This window comes from Episyrphus balteatus, chromosome 1, assembly GCF_945859705.1.
Source record: "Episyrphus balteatus chromosome 1, idEpiBalt1.1, whole genome shotgun sequence".
Taxonomy (NCBI): domain Eukaryota; kingdom Metazoa; phylum Arthropoda; class Insecta; order Diptera; family Syrphidae; genus Episyrphus; species Episyrphus balteatus.
Window position 1 is genome coordinate 88419963 of NC_079134.1, and position 12628 is coordinate 88432590.

Consider the following 12628-nt stretch of genomic DNA (forward strand, 5'->3'; position numbering starts at 1 on the left):
TTTAAAAAAATTTTTTTTTTATTCAATAAAAATGGAATTAGACCTTTTTTGTTGCATCTTATTGCAGAAAAAAATGAATTAGACCTTTTTTTTGTTGCATCTTATTGCAGAAAAAAAGTTGCTTTGGACAACGATTGTTGCGGACGCCTGTTGAACTGCCGCTAGACCTAGAATGAAAAAGAAAGATTAGGAAAAAAAAAAAAATGTAAACAATTCCTAAGGAAATGAAAAACAAACTTACCCACTTGTGACGATATCCATCGATGAAAAATCCAGCTGGAAGCACAACTTAAAACCTGAAAAAGACAAAATAATAATTATTAGTACAATTAGCAATAAAATGAAGCCTAAAATAATAAACAAATCAAGATTTAATTACCTACCATGTTGAATTTCCAAATTGATGTGACATAAATTATAGTCTATGGACTGACACCGACCAACCATTGTTCAGACTTCGAACTTTATATGGTTACATGAGGGTCGAGTTGAAAGGGCTGATTTGTGCCTACCCTTCAACCAAACAAGTCCGACCTCGGTCCGAATCCGCTCCGACTCGGACGGAGCTGACTCCGATTTCGGCTCAGGAACGGGTCCGAAGGCTGCTCAAATTAGTTCTTTTAATTATTCAATACTTACTTTTTGTCTATGTTCATGTCACCGGTTAGTTTTGCTGTTTTACGTACTAACCAAACTTAAACCTCCAATAAGCCAATATAATCACACCCTTAACCTTACAATAGCCATCTATTGGTGGATGGTTGCAACAAGGTAATTTCCCTTTTTGTGAACGTGCCCTATAATTATGTTCGAATTCGAAGATAGAAAGGGGGGATATAGAAACGCTCACCAATACATACAAGAGTGTATATAAGGTTTATATTGAGAGATGGTCTGCTTTTACATGAAGACGCAAGGCGCAGAAATTATCTTCGAATTTCCTTTTGATTTTCCCTTCGGTAAGTCGCGCGCTTCTACACGTAGTAATTTTTATAAGACGCAAATTTGACAGCTATTTTTTTTATTTTATCTTGTTCTCGTTTTCGTATCTATTTTTATTTAAAAAAAAAGCATCAAAATATACAAAAAACAACATCAGGGGGCTCTATGTGCAACAAAAACATTTAAATAAATTAATAAAAGTTAGTATACACCCAAATAATATACATCCGACGAAGCGAACTCTGCCACCGACGAAATCAATTAAAGCAAAACAGCAAAAAAAAGAACAAGATCAAAGAGAAACGTCAAAATGAGTCTCAAAATTTTCGACCGGAGACTCACAGTTTAAAAAATCTTCCATCCCTCTTTTTCGAACTTTCTTTCTCCCTTACTCTTCATTGAATCTTGACTCTTGCGTCTTCATGTAAAAGCAGACATGTGAATCGGGTGATGTTTGTCCAGTTAGATTTAACATGCGGTACCAATTTTTGGAGGTAATCCGCCAAATGTCAAAGTGGTTTTCCCTTACATTTTTTTTCCTTTAAGATTGGGCTTTTGACATCTCACCGAACTCGTGTCATTTGAAAGTTAATCCAGATACAGATCGGTTGTGCTATTGCTGCCAAAGTTTTTTTAAGGCAAAACAAGAAAACAAAATTAAATAAACCGAAGTAATTTCAAATAAAATTTATTAAAAAAAAAAAAAAAAAATAAAAAATTTAAAAAAAATAAATAGTGGTGAAAAGTTCTTTTCGGTAATTTTTTTAAATAAAAACCAAGTGTTGAGTGGTTGCTTAAGGTTTTTCTTTTGGCATTAATTTTTTTTAGAAAAACAATCACAAAGATCTGTTGGAAACTTATCACAAAGATCTGTTGGAAACTTTTTTTATTGAATTTCCTGTACTAACGTGTGGTGAACAAAATTATAAATTTTGCAAAATAATTAAAAGTGGTGAGTTCTGCGAATTTTTAGCAACTTTTTTATTGAATAGTTTTAAACCAAAGCGAATTTCCTAGGTTTATTATCGGCGGTCCCAGATTGTAATAAAAGGGCTGGGCCGCCGCACCGTTATAAAAAATTTCATTATTTTTAAACCTTCATTTTTTTAACGAAAAAAAAAGGAAAATTGAGTCCTGGTCCGCAGTCGACTGACTTCAACACCGTTTTGAAGGGAGCCTTAGGCCGTCCATCGAAGCACCCAGTAAGGCTTGTGGGCCGGTCTATACAAAAGTACCCGTGAATAACCCTGAAAAGAAAAAAAAAAGAATTTACTCACCTACAACAATAAACAAAGGTCGCAGTGAGTTGTTTAAACATAAAAACAAAAAAATAATAAAAATAAACCTAAAAATAAAGAAGAATTGTGATAGTTCACCCCCATCATCACGTGTCCAACAATCGGCACCGTTATAAAATTTATGTGTTTGTGTTTGTTTCTATTTAATAATTATTTATATTTTTTTTGCGTCTAAGTTTTAACTACTTTTTTTTGATTATACATTTCTTTCCTCTTAAAATTCAAAAATCTTAATTTATATGTATTGTAAGTGATAGAAAACCATTCCTCGGGGTCTGCGCGATTTTCTGAAATTTTGGTGTTGTTTTTCCTAGGGGTAAAAATCCAACCTCCATAGAGCTCTCTAGGGGTAGGGAATCCTGGGACGTTTTTTTTTGTTCTTAGATTTAAGTCAGTACCACAAAGGGTATCCTAATTGTTTTTTTTTGTTCATTGCCTCCAAAAAAGGAATCGTTTTTTTGTTACATTTTTTTTTTCTTTTGCTTTGCTTAGTTTTGTTTCTGGTTTTTTTTGTTAATTTATTTTTTTTTGTTAATTTAAATTATGATAAGAATTGTTTCAAATCTGCTACAAATGATTTTTATAAAGAATAAAACTTGAAAGACGCCCATGTTTTTGGAAAAAAAGAGAAACTTTTTAGTTGTTTTGTTTCTGTTTCACTTGGGTGAAACCATGATCCTTTAAAGAAATTTTCAGGGGTGCAGATGGTAGCTGAGTTTCAACGATGGTAAGGACCTGATTTCCAGTGGAACGACAACGTTATTGGGAGAATCCAAAATGGCCGAGGATTCTCATGGTTGGGTGGGTAAAAGGCCACACTGCAACAACACCGGCAGTGCCCTTGGGGTGGTGAACGTCCGTCCGCGTCAACTTTTGAGTTTAGTTGTTAGTACACCGGCCTGATTTATGTTTTTGTTTGCAGGTGAGGTTAAGTTTCGGGGGCAAGATCCCCCCCATCCGGCGAGCTTATGCCGTGCATCGCAAGCAGGCCACGTCCTCCGGAACTTAGCATTCCTTCCTTCCTTTCCAAACCTTCCTTTTCTAATTTCCTACCTCATCCTATTTCCTACCTTACCAACCTACCTACACCTCCTCCGCTCCTCTTGCCTCGCAACACGATTTTTTTTTAACACAGCATAATGATTTTATGCGTGAGACCTAAAGTGAGCTGGATTAGCTCAAGGAGTGGCCCTATCATTCATCACCTCACTCGAATCAAAAGAAAAAACGGAGTTCATGGACGCACAACGAACGAGCCATGTTCGAACCAAAGGATTTCTTAGCATTTCTTAAATTTAACACCAAAACTATCTTATGATGCCTTAAAATAATCTGACAAAAATAGCAACAGGTAACTCTCGACCAGACAAAGACTTTGATATGCATCATCTCGTTAGTGGATAAGATGCAATTGCTAAAAATCACCACACATCCCCGAACTTCAAAGGACACAGGATCAGCTTCATCAGCTAAGTAAGTAAAAATCACTTCGGTTCAGTTATTTATTTGGTTTCTTTTTAATTTCAATGCATTTGGTGACCGATTCAATGGAGGCAATGTCGAAGTTATGCAAGATCCTACATATATAAAAGCTGGACTAATAGGACGTAAGCCTTGAAAAAAGTGCATTTTTGTCCAACGGAAAGTCCTAGATTGGAAAAAAGGTCAATGGTGGTAAATAAAGTGCTTATTAAAAGTAAGAAATATTTTTTGACTTCAGATATGAAATGCAGAAATCCATTAAAACAATTTGATAATACTCCCATGTACTTTCTAAATTATATTTTTTTTTCTTGGAAACTCACGACTATTGCCCAGTTAACTTTTGCTGTATCACCGGTGGATAGCCAGAATAAGACATTTTGAATCGAAATCCAACTTTTTTTCGATATCTACTTCTCTTCAACTATCAATACTACAAAAAACCAAAATACAATTACAACTCAGTTACCATTTTTATTAAAGTAAAATCAATCTTTATTTTTAATTTTATTTTGCATTATTACTAAAAACCGAATTCTTTCAAAGTAACAGTAAATTTGATAATACTCTAACGGCCATATTATTCACTAGTTTAAAAAATACATCTGGATGTAAAGAATGTCAAATGTCAAAAATAAATCCAAGTCCATAATATTCAGTACATAAATCCAATCTTAAATCCAATTTTTTAAATCCAATCTCGTTAAATCCAAACAAATTTAAACTGCTCTCTGGAAGTCTGTTAAACTTTATAAATCCAGATTTAAAACTCATTTTCCCAGTGTTCAGTTGTTTTGTCAAGTATTTTGTGAAGGAATAATAGAGATAAATGCAAATTATACAAAAATTATTGAATAATCACATAATTTTTTTTGAGTGAGTAATATGAACAAAAACTTAAATCCTTGGATTTATAAAATTCAGATTTAACTTCAATCCAAACTAAATCCAGAGTGAATAATATGGCCGTAAGTTTTGTACCATGTATTAATAAAAAAAACACTATTTGTAACATTGCATATTTAAAAAAAAAAGAGATGAAAAAAATATGTGTTGACCTTGTACAAAAAATAAATGTCGTCCACATTTCGAATTGTATGCAAAGGCCCAAACAAAAAAATAGAACACATGTTTAAACTGAGCTGGAAGTATATTAAAAATGCCTTAAAATAATGGCGAATTTTTGCTGGTCCACAGCTATTTGCCAACAGCTGGAATTAATACTTGGTGTTTTAATCGACGAACTACATATGCCACCCGATAGTTCAAATCCTTTGAAACTTGAACTGATGTGATGAGTCATGTGATCAAAGCTGCCTCCTTGATCTGCTCTCAGTTGATACTATTGCGATTAACAAAGGCCACTATCTAATCAAATAAAAAATTTAATATGTATGTATTATCGAGGATCAGTGAAGTTGGCACCCCCAAATGCAATTTTTTTTTTTCAAACCTATATGGTTCGATTGCCCAAGGTTAGCCCAGGATAGCCCAAGATTTTTTTTCGCTAGCCCACCCTTAGTTTTAAAATTATAACGGAATTATTTTTTTTTCACCTCAAAAATCACAAAAAAAAACTTTTTTTTATTCTGTGAAAAAATTGTTGGTTTCGCACTATGGTTCGATTGCCCAACGTTAGCCCAGGATAGCCCAACTTTTTTTTTCTTGAATGCACTATTTTTTCAGAAGATACAACAAAAAACTTTTTTTCATATCAGAAACCGAAAAAATTTAATTTTTTTTTTCCTGTGAAAAAATCCTTAGTTTAAAACCGAGGTTTGTTTGCCCAAGGTTAGCCCAGGATAGCCCAACTCTATTTTTGCTATCGTAAGCTTAGTTTAAAAATTATAGAAGAATTAGTTTTTATTCACCACACAAGTACGTATACACCTCAGTGACCCTTTTTAAATTTATAATTAAGAACAATTAAATTCACTGGTGTTTGCATTGCGTCTCAAATGTTTTTAATTTGAATTAACATTTTTACTTGATTGAAAGTAGTCCATATAACATTCGTGTTAAGAAGCTTAAGTTGACATTTAACATTAAAAGCCACAACAAACGAATAATTTTTCAAGTCTCAAAATCAATTTTTTGTTTTGTTTGCCATATAAGTACCTAGAAAAGCTACATGCTTAGTAAAATATATCCAAACGTATTTCAAAAGTAACAACAAATATGAAATGGTGTAAAGTGATTGCTTTTTCAGAACACGAAAAAACAATTTTTTCAAAGTACCAACTTCTTAAAAATCTAAAATTTTTTTTTTCAGTGTAAAATGTATCCTTTTTTCATTTTTCCTCAATTAACCATTCTAATTCCAACTAATTACATCACTTTTTTTCGTTAGCCCACCCTCAGTTTAAAAGTTATAACAAAAAACTTTTTTCAAAGTACCAACTTCTTAAAAATCAAACATTTTTTTTCAGTGTAAAATTTATCCTTTTTTCATTTTTCCTCCATTAACCAATCTAATTCCAACTAATTACATCACTTATTTCGTTAGCCCACCCTCAGTTTAAAAGTTATAACAAAAAACTTTTTTCAAAGTACCAACTTCTTAAAAATCAAACATTTTTTTTTTCAGTGTAAAATTTATACTATTTTCATTTTTCCTCAATGAACCATTCTAATTCCAACTAATTACATCACTTGTTTTCGTTAGCCCACCCTCAGTTTAAAGTTATAACAAAAATTTTTTTTCAAAGTACCAACTTCTTAAAAATCAAACATTTTTTTTTTCAGTGTAAAATTTATCCTTTTTTCATTTTTCCTCAATTAACCATTCTAATTCCAACTAATTACATCACTTTTTTTCGTTAGCCCACCCTCAGTTTAAAATTTATAACAAAAAACTTTTTTCAAAGTACCAACTTCTTAAAAATCAAACATTTTTTTTTCAGTGTAAAATTTATCCTTTTTTCATTTTTCCTCAATTAACCATTCTAATTCCAACTAATTACATCACTTTTTTTCGTTAGCCCACCCTCAGTTTAAAATTTATAACAAAAAACTTTTTTCAAGGACCAACTTCTTAAATATAAAACATTTTTTTTTTCAGTGTAAAATTTATCCTTTTTTCATTTTTCCTCAATTAACCATTCTAATTCCAACTAATTACATCACTTTTTTTCGTTAGCCTACCCTCAGTTTAAAAGTTATAACAAAAAACTTTTTTCAAAGTACCAACTTCTTAAAAATCAAACATTTTTTTTCAGCGTAAAATGTATCCTTTTTTCATTTTTCCTCAATTAACCATTCTAATTCCAACTAATTACATCACTTTTTTTTGTTAGGCTACCCTCAGTTGAAAAGTTATAACAAAAAACTTTTTTCAAAGTACCAACTTCTTAAAAATCAAACATTTTTTTTATCAGTGTAAAATTTATCCTTTTTTCATTTTTCTTCAATTAACCATTCTAATTTCAACTAATTACATCTTTTTTTTTCGTTAGCCCACCCTCAGTTTAAAAGTTATAACAAAAAACTTTTTTCAAAGTACCAACTTCTTAAAAATCAAACATTTTTTTTCAGTGTTAAAGGATAAATTTTACACTGAAAAAAAAAAATGTTTGATTTTTAAGAAGTTGGTACTTTGAAAAAAATTTTTTATTATAACTTTTAAACTGAGGGTGGGCTAACGAAAAAAAGTGATGTAATTAGTTGGAATTAGAATGGTTAATTGAGGAAAAATGAAAAAAGGATAAATTTTACACTGAAAAAAAAATGTTTGATTTTTAAGAAGTTGGTACTTTGAAAAAAGTTTTTTGTTATAACTTTAAAACTGAGGGTGGGCTAACGAAAACAAGTGATGTTATTAGTTGGAATTAGAATGGTTAATTGAGGAAAAATGAAAAAAGGATAAATTTTACACTGAAAAAAAAAATGTTTGATTTTTAAGAAGTTGGTACTTTGAAAAAAGTTTTTTGTTATACCTTTTAAACTGAGGGTGGGCTAACGAAAAAAAGTGATGTAATTAGTTGGAATTAGAATGGTTAATTGAGGAAAAATGAAAAAAGGATAAATTTTACACTGAAAAAAAAATGTTTGATTTTTAAGAAGTTGGTACTTTGAAAAAAGTTTTTTGTTATAACTTTTAAACTGAGGGTGGGCTAACGAAAAAAAGTGATGTGATTAGTTGGAATTAGAATGGTTAATTGAGGAAAAATGAAAAAAGGATACATTTTACACTGAAAAAAAAAATTTTTTATTTTTAAGAAGGTGGTACTTTGAAAAAAGTGTTTTTTCGTGTTCTGAAAAAGCAATCACTTTACACCATTTCATAATTGTTGTTACTTTTGAAATACGTTTGGATATATTTTACTAAACATGTAGCTTTTCTAGGTACTTATATGGCAAACAAAACAAAAAATTGATTTTGAGACTTGAAAAATTATTATTATATTAAGCTTCTTAACAAAAAACATTTGACACGCAATGCAAACACCAGTGAATTTAATTGTTCATAATTATAAATTTAAAAAGGGTCACTGAGGTGTATACGTACTTTTTTTTTTGGTGTGGTGAATAAAAACTAATTCTTCTATAATTTTTAAACTAAGCTTACGATAGCAAAAATAAAAGTTGGGCTATCCGTGGCTAACCTTGGGCAAACAAACCACGTTTTTAAACTAAGGATTTTTTCACAGGAAAAAAAAATTTTAATATTTTCGGTTTCTGATATGAAAAAAAGTTTTTTGTTGTATCTTCTGAAAAAATAGTGCAATCAAGAAAAAAAAAGTTGGGCTATCCTAAGCTAACGTTGGGCAATCGAACCATAGTGCAAAACCAACAATTTTTTCACAGAATAAAAAAAAAGTTTTTTTTGTGATTTTTGAGGTGAAAAAAAATAATTCCGTTATAATTTTAAAACTAAGGGTGGGCTAGCGAAAAAAAATCTTGGGCTATCCTGGGCTAACCTTGGGCAATCGAACCATATAGGTTTGAAAAAAAAATTTGCATTTGGGGGTGCCAACTTCACATAGCCGGATCAGACAGTACACAATAGATTTAAAAAAATTCTTTTAGTAATAATTGTAAAACAATAAAGTAAAGAACCCTATTGGGTATAATAGGACAACCAAATCCTTTGAATTTTTTCTAAAAAATTTCTGTGGAAGCTTTTGAAAAATATTTGTTCAAACTATTTTTTACTTTGTCAACCATAATCTGATTTTAGTATAATTTTTCGTGGAGAACAAAAAAAAACTGTTACATACATGGTGTCTTTTGGTTGTAATTGTTGATCCAAACTCTACTTTACTATTCATCAAAGAACCTGAAAAGCCTTCTATGACTATTATTGATCAAATCGTTTTTACCAAATGATGTGAGTAAGAATCTGGATGGGTAGTTTTAGAAAAAAAAGTTGGAAAAATTGCAAAAATAAATACCATGGATTTTCAATCAATTTTTTCGAGTAAACTTTAAACGATGTTTTGTGAACTGAGTTGATTTCGATTTCAATATTCATTTCCAATCCTTTTTATAGCAAAGTTATTAACTTTAACCGTGAAACTTTTTGTATTAAAAAGATAGCTTTGTTCAACCCTAAACCTTTTTGTCTTGCTTTCGTATTATTATTTTTAATTTAAGAAAAAGCAGAGTTATTTGCAAGTTGCAAGATCGTAATAACAAATTTACCTGTAGCGCTGCATTTCTAACTGGCACCGTTACATGGGTTTACTTTGCTCCGTTTTTTGCACTATTTTTAGAAAACCTCTTAAAAATGGTAGTAACATTTTTGTATCTATTTGTTTTTTTCTTTTAATTCATTGATAAGACATGAAATATTGCATTAATTCTAAAAAAAAACATTCAAATAACAGTAAAAATATTTTGTTTTTTAAGTTGAAAAGTGGGGCAAAGTAGTAAAAGGGAGGGGGTTACTTTGCTCCACCTGAAGTTTTTAACTATACAGCAAAGTTAGTATTACATTTTAATAGCCCTGGATCAAAGCTTCAAATCTGTAAGAAAAAAAATTTGTAGGTACACAAACTCTTTTTTTTTACAAAAAACAAAACAGCCTCTTTTATTTCATTAATTGATTATAAATTAATACGAATTTAAAGAAAAAAACAGAAAACTTCATTAATTTCACCAAAATAAGTTTAAAATAAACATAAATAACAATTTAACAATCGAAAAAATAGTTCACTTTTAAAAACAATAAAAACATACATAGAATTAAAAACACATTTAATTATAAAAATAAATTGCTCCTGGGGCAAAGTAACCCCAAAACAAAAAAAAAAAACTACTTAGTTACATAAAAAAAATGCAATAATTATTATTTATAAATTAAACAAACAAATGACAAGCGCAGAGTTATAACAAAATAATATCATAACAAGAATATTTGCACTTACTTTGTCAATTATCACACAACTGGTTTTACACACCAAATTTTTCACCACAAAAAAAAACACGAATTTTCTACCTCAAATTCACAGGTCAACTGCTTCTTAAAAACTGCCGGCAGATGGTCCGTTGCAACACGTGGCAGATGTATATATGGATGTGTGTATATTACAGTAGTTTCGATATAGAGAATCTAACATGTCTGAGCGTGAATCAAGAAACTAACTTTTTTCGTCAGTGGCGCAAAGTCACCCCCGCCGGGGCAAAGTAACCCCATGTTACAGTACCAAAGGATCTTGATTTAAACTAATTGCAAAAGGTTGTTGTAGCTTGAGTTGATTTATGAACGGAACCTACAAATTCATTAGGTGTTAAAAAGTTTACTCGCATATGAACCTCAGAGATTAAGTATTCAGATTTAACGTTTTTGGTTTAATGTATAAGATTTCATATATTTTTTTATTTATCAAATTCAAAATACAAATAAACAAACAAAAATCAAAAGTTATAACATTTATTAGTCTACTTATTATAAAATACCTTATTTCTAGTTCTCCTCCATGGATCGCCATTATTAGCAGAGATTGGTTGAGCTTTTGGTGCCCAAGGATCTTGATGATGATTTTTCTAATGATTTTGCATCATATTTATATATATGGTGTTTTGAACTAATGGTAGAGATGGTGGGAGATGCAGCAGCTGCTGCTCCCATAGCTCAAGTTTTCGATAACCATATAGGTTTCGATATAGTGAGGTTGATGAATTGCCATTCATGGTGTCATTTGAAAGATGTTGCTCTGCAGCCAGGAGGAACCAGAACCTACAGATGATGATTGCGTACATTGTGTGAGCCATTCTTACTTTGATTAAATGAATCCACCAATTTGTTTTGCTTTTTTTTATCGACGCTGAATAAGAGCATCCTCATCAGCCACAAGAGGATTAGAAGTGTTGACTTGATGGAAAGGTACAGAATTCTCTCGGTCGATAAATGCTTTCTATAAAATAATTTGATTAGTCAATGTGAGTAGATAAAAAATATATCTTCTTACCATGTTTTAATTGTTTTTATTTTTATAATTCGAAGTTCCAAATCCAAATAAGTGCATATTGATTTTTTTATCCGATTTGTTTTGACAAACCAGCTGGCTGTCATATTTAGGAACTCACCTCTTTCTGTGGTGAATTTTTTGTGAGGTTTCTTATGAGGTTTCTCGCAGAATACCAAATTGTGACAGTCTCATAAGAAACCTCACAAAAAAAACCTCACAAAAAATGGTGACTTGTGAGCATCACAACTCCAGAATAGCCCTGTAAAAGTTGTAAACAAATTACGTAAGGCGTTAAGTTAGCAGCACTTCCCTTCAAGCAACAAGTCCGAATCCGCTCCGCCTCAGGCGGAGCTGAGTCCGACTTCGGCTCAGAAATGGGTCCGAAGGCGGCTCAAATTAGTATGGAAATTATAATCACCGCGGAGCCGATTTTATATGTATTGGTTTTTTCACCACGATTTCTCCTTTTTTGTGTTCATACACAAAAATTTGCAAGTGTGTGAGTGCAACCCCGTTTTTCTCGGTCGGAGTGTCTTTTCTGAACTCCGTTTTCTTGCTTGGTTTGGTCATGAATTTCAAAAAAAAAATATCTTCATAATTCAGTCTCAATTTAGTGAATCGCATTTGATCAGTTTTATAATTTGGTGAATCCTAGTTTATTTAATAATAACTAAAATAGAAAAATTAACAAACGTAACGTAATAGCCTTTTCACACCAGACCCAAAAACGCGGTTTATGGCAAAAAGTTTTCAAAAAACTGAAAAGCGTTCACACCACAAATTTACAGGTTTTTGTTTGACGTTTAAAATTTTTTGACATCTAAATGTGAAGTTTTCGATGGGATTAAATTTTTGGTGTTTAAATCAGCTTGAGCTCACATAATTGATCAAATAAAATGAAATCTGACAATTTAAATATAATTTTATTTATTTGGTCGTTAAATTGTGTAGTTTTATTTTAATTTCTTCCGGAGAATAACATTTTGGCCGCCCCTCAAATTCTGTAGACATTTTTATGTAAATATGAATGTTTTTTCGGCTGCCTTTGAGCTGTGGCTCCTTTTCAGCCCAAAGTTCCAACAGGAACTCTTCATCTTCGATCCCCCATTTGCTCTGCCATTTTCTATAATTAATGGAAGAAATAAAAAAATAAAATTGATTTATATTATCAAAAAAATCAACAAACCGCATTTGTAAAACAACTAGTTATCTTTGCCTGTCAGTTCTTTTTTTTTGTCTGCTGTCAGTTCTTCTTATTCTTGGTTATTTCGTTTGGAGTTGAATGTTTTCATTTTCAGGTTTTTGACGAGTTTAATCAAAAACTTGTGTTTTGCGAAAACTTGTGGTTTATGAAAAATGTATGGAAAAACTTGTGTTTTTGAAATAGGTTTTTAGGGTTTTTTGCAAAAACCGCGTTTTTGGCTTGGTGTGAAAAGGCTATAAAGCTCACGAACGAGAATGGCAGAGTTCAACCCACTAAAACTGAACCTAAAT

General features: G+C 31.1%; 1 long non-coding RNA gene across 1 annotated transcript; it reads right to left on the bottom strand.

The window, feature by feature from the left end:
- Positions 1 to 1747: 1747 nt before the first annotated feature.
- Positions 1748 to 11389, bottom strand: LOC129907213 (uncharacterized). The gene is made up of 3 exons (XR_008770985.1): positions 11135 to 11389; positions 10623 to 11080; positions 1748 to 2189 (listed from the first exon to the last, which is right to left on the bottom strand). It is a non-coding gene; the product is annotated as an uncharacterized LOC129907213 (long non-coding RNA).
- Positions 11390 to 12628: the final 1239 nt, after the last annotated feature.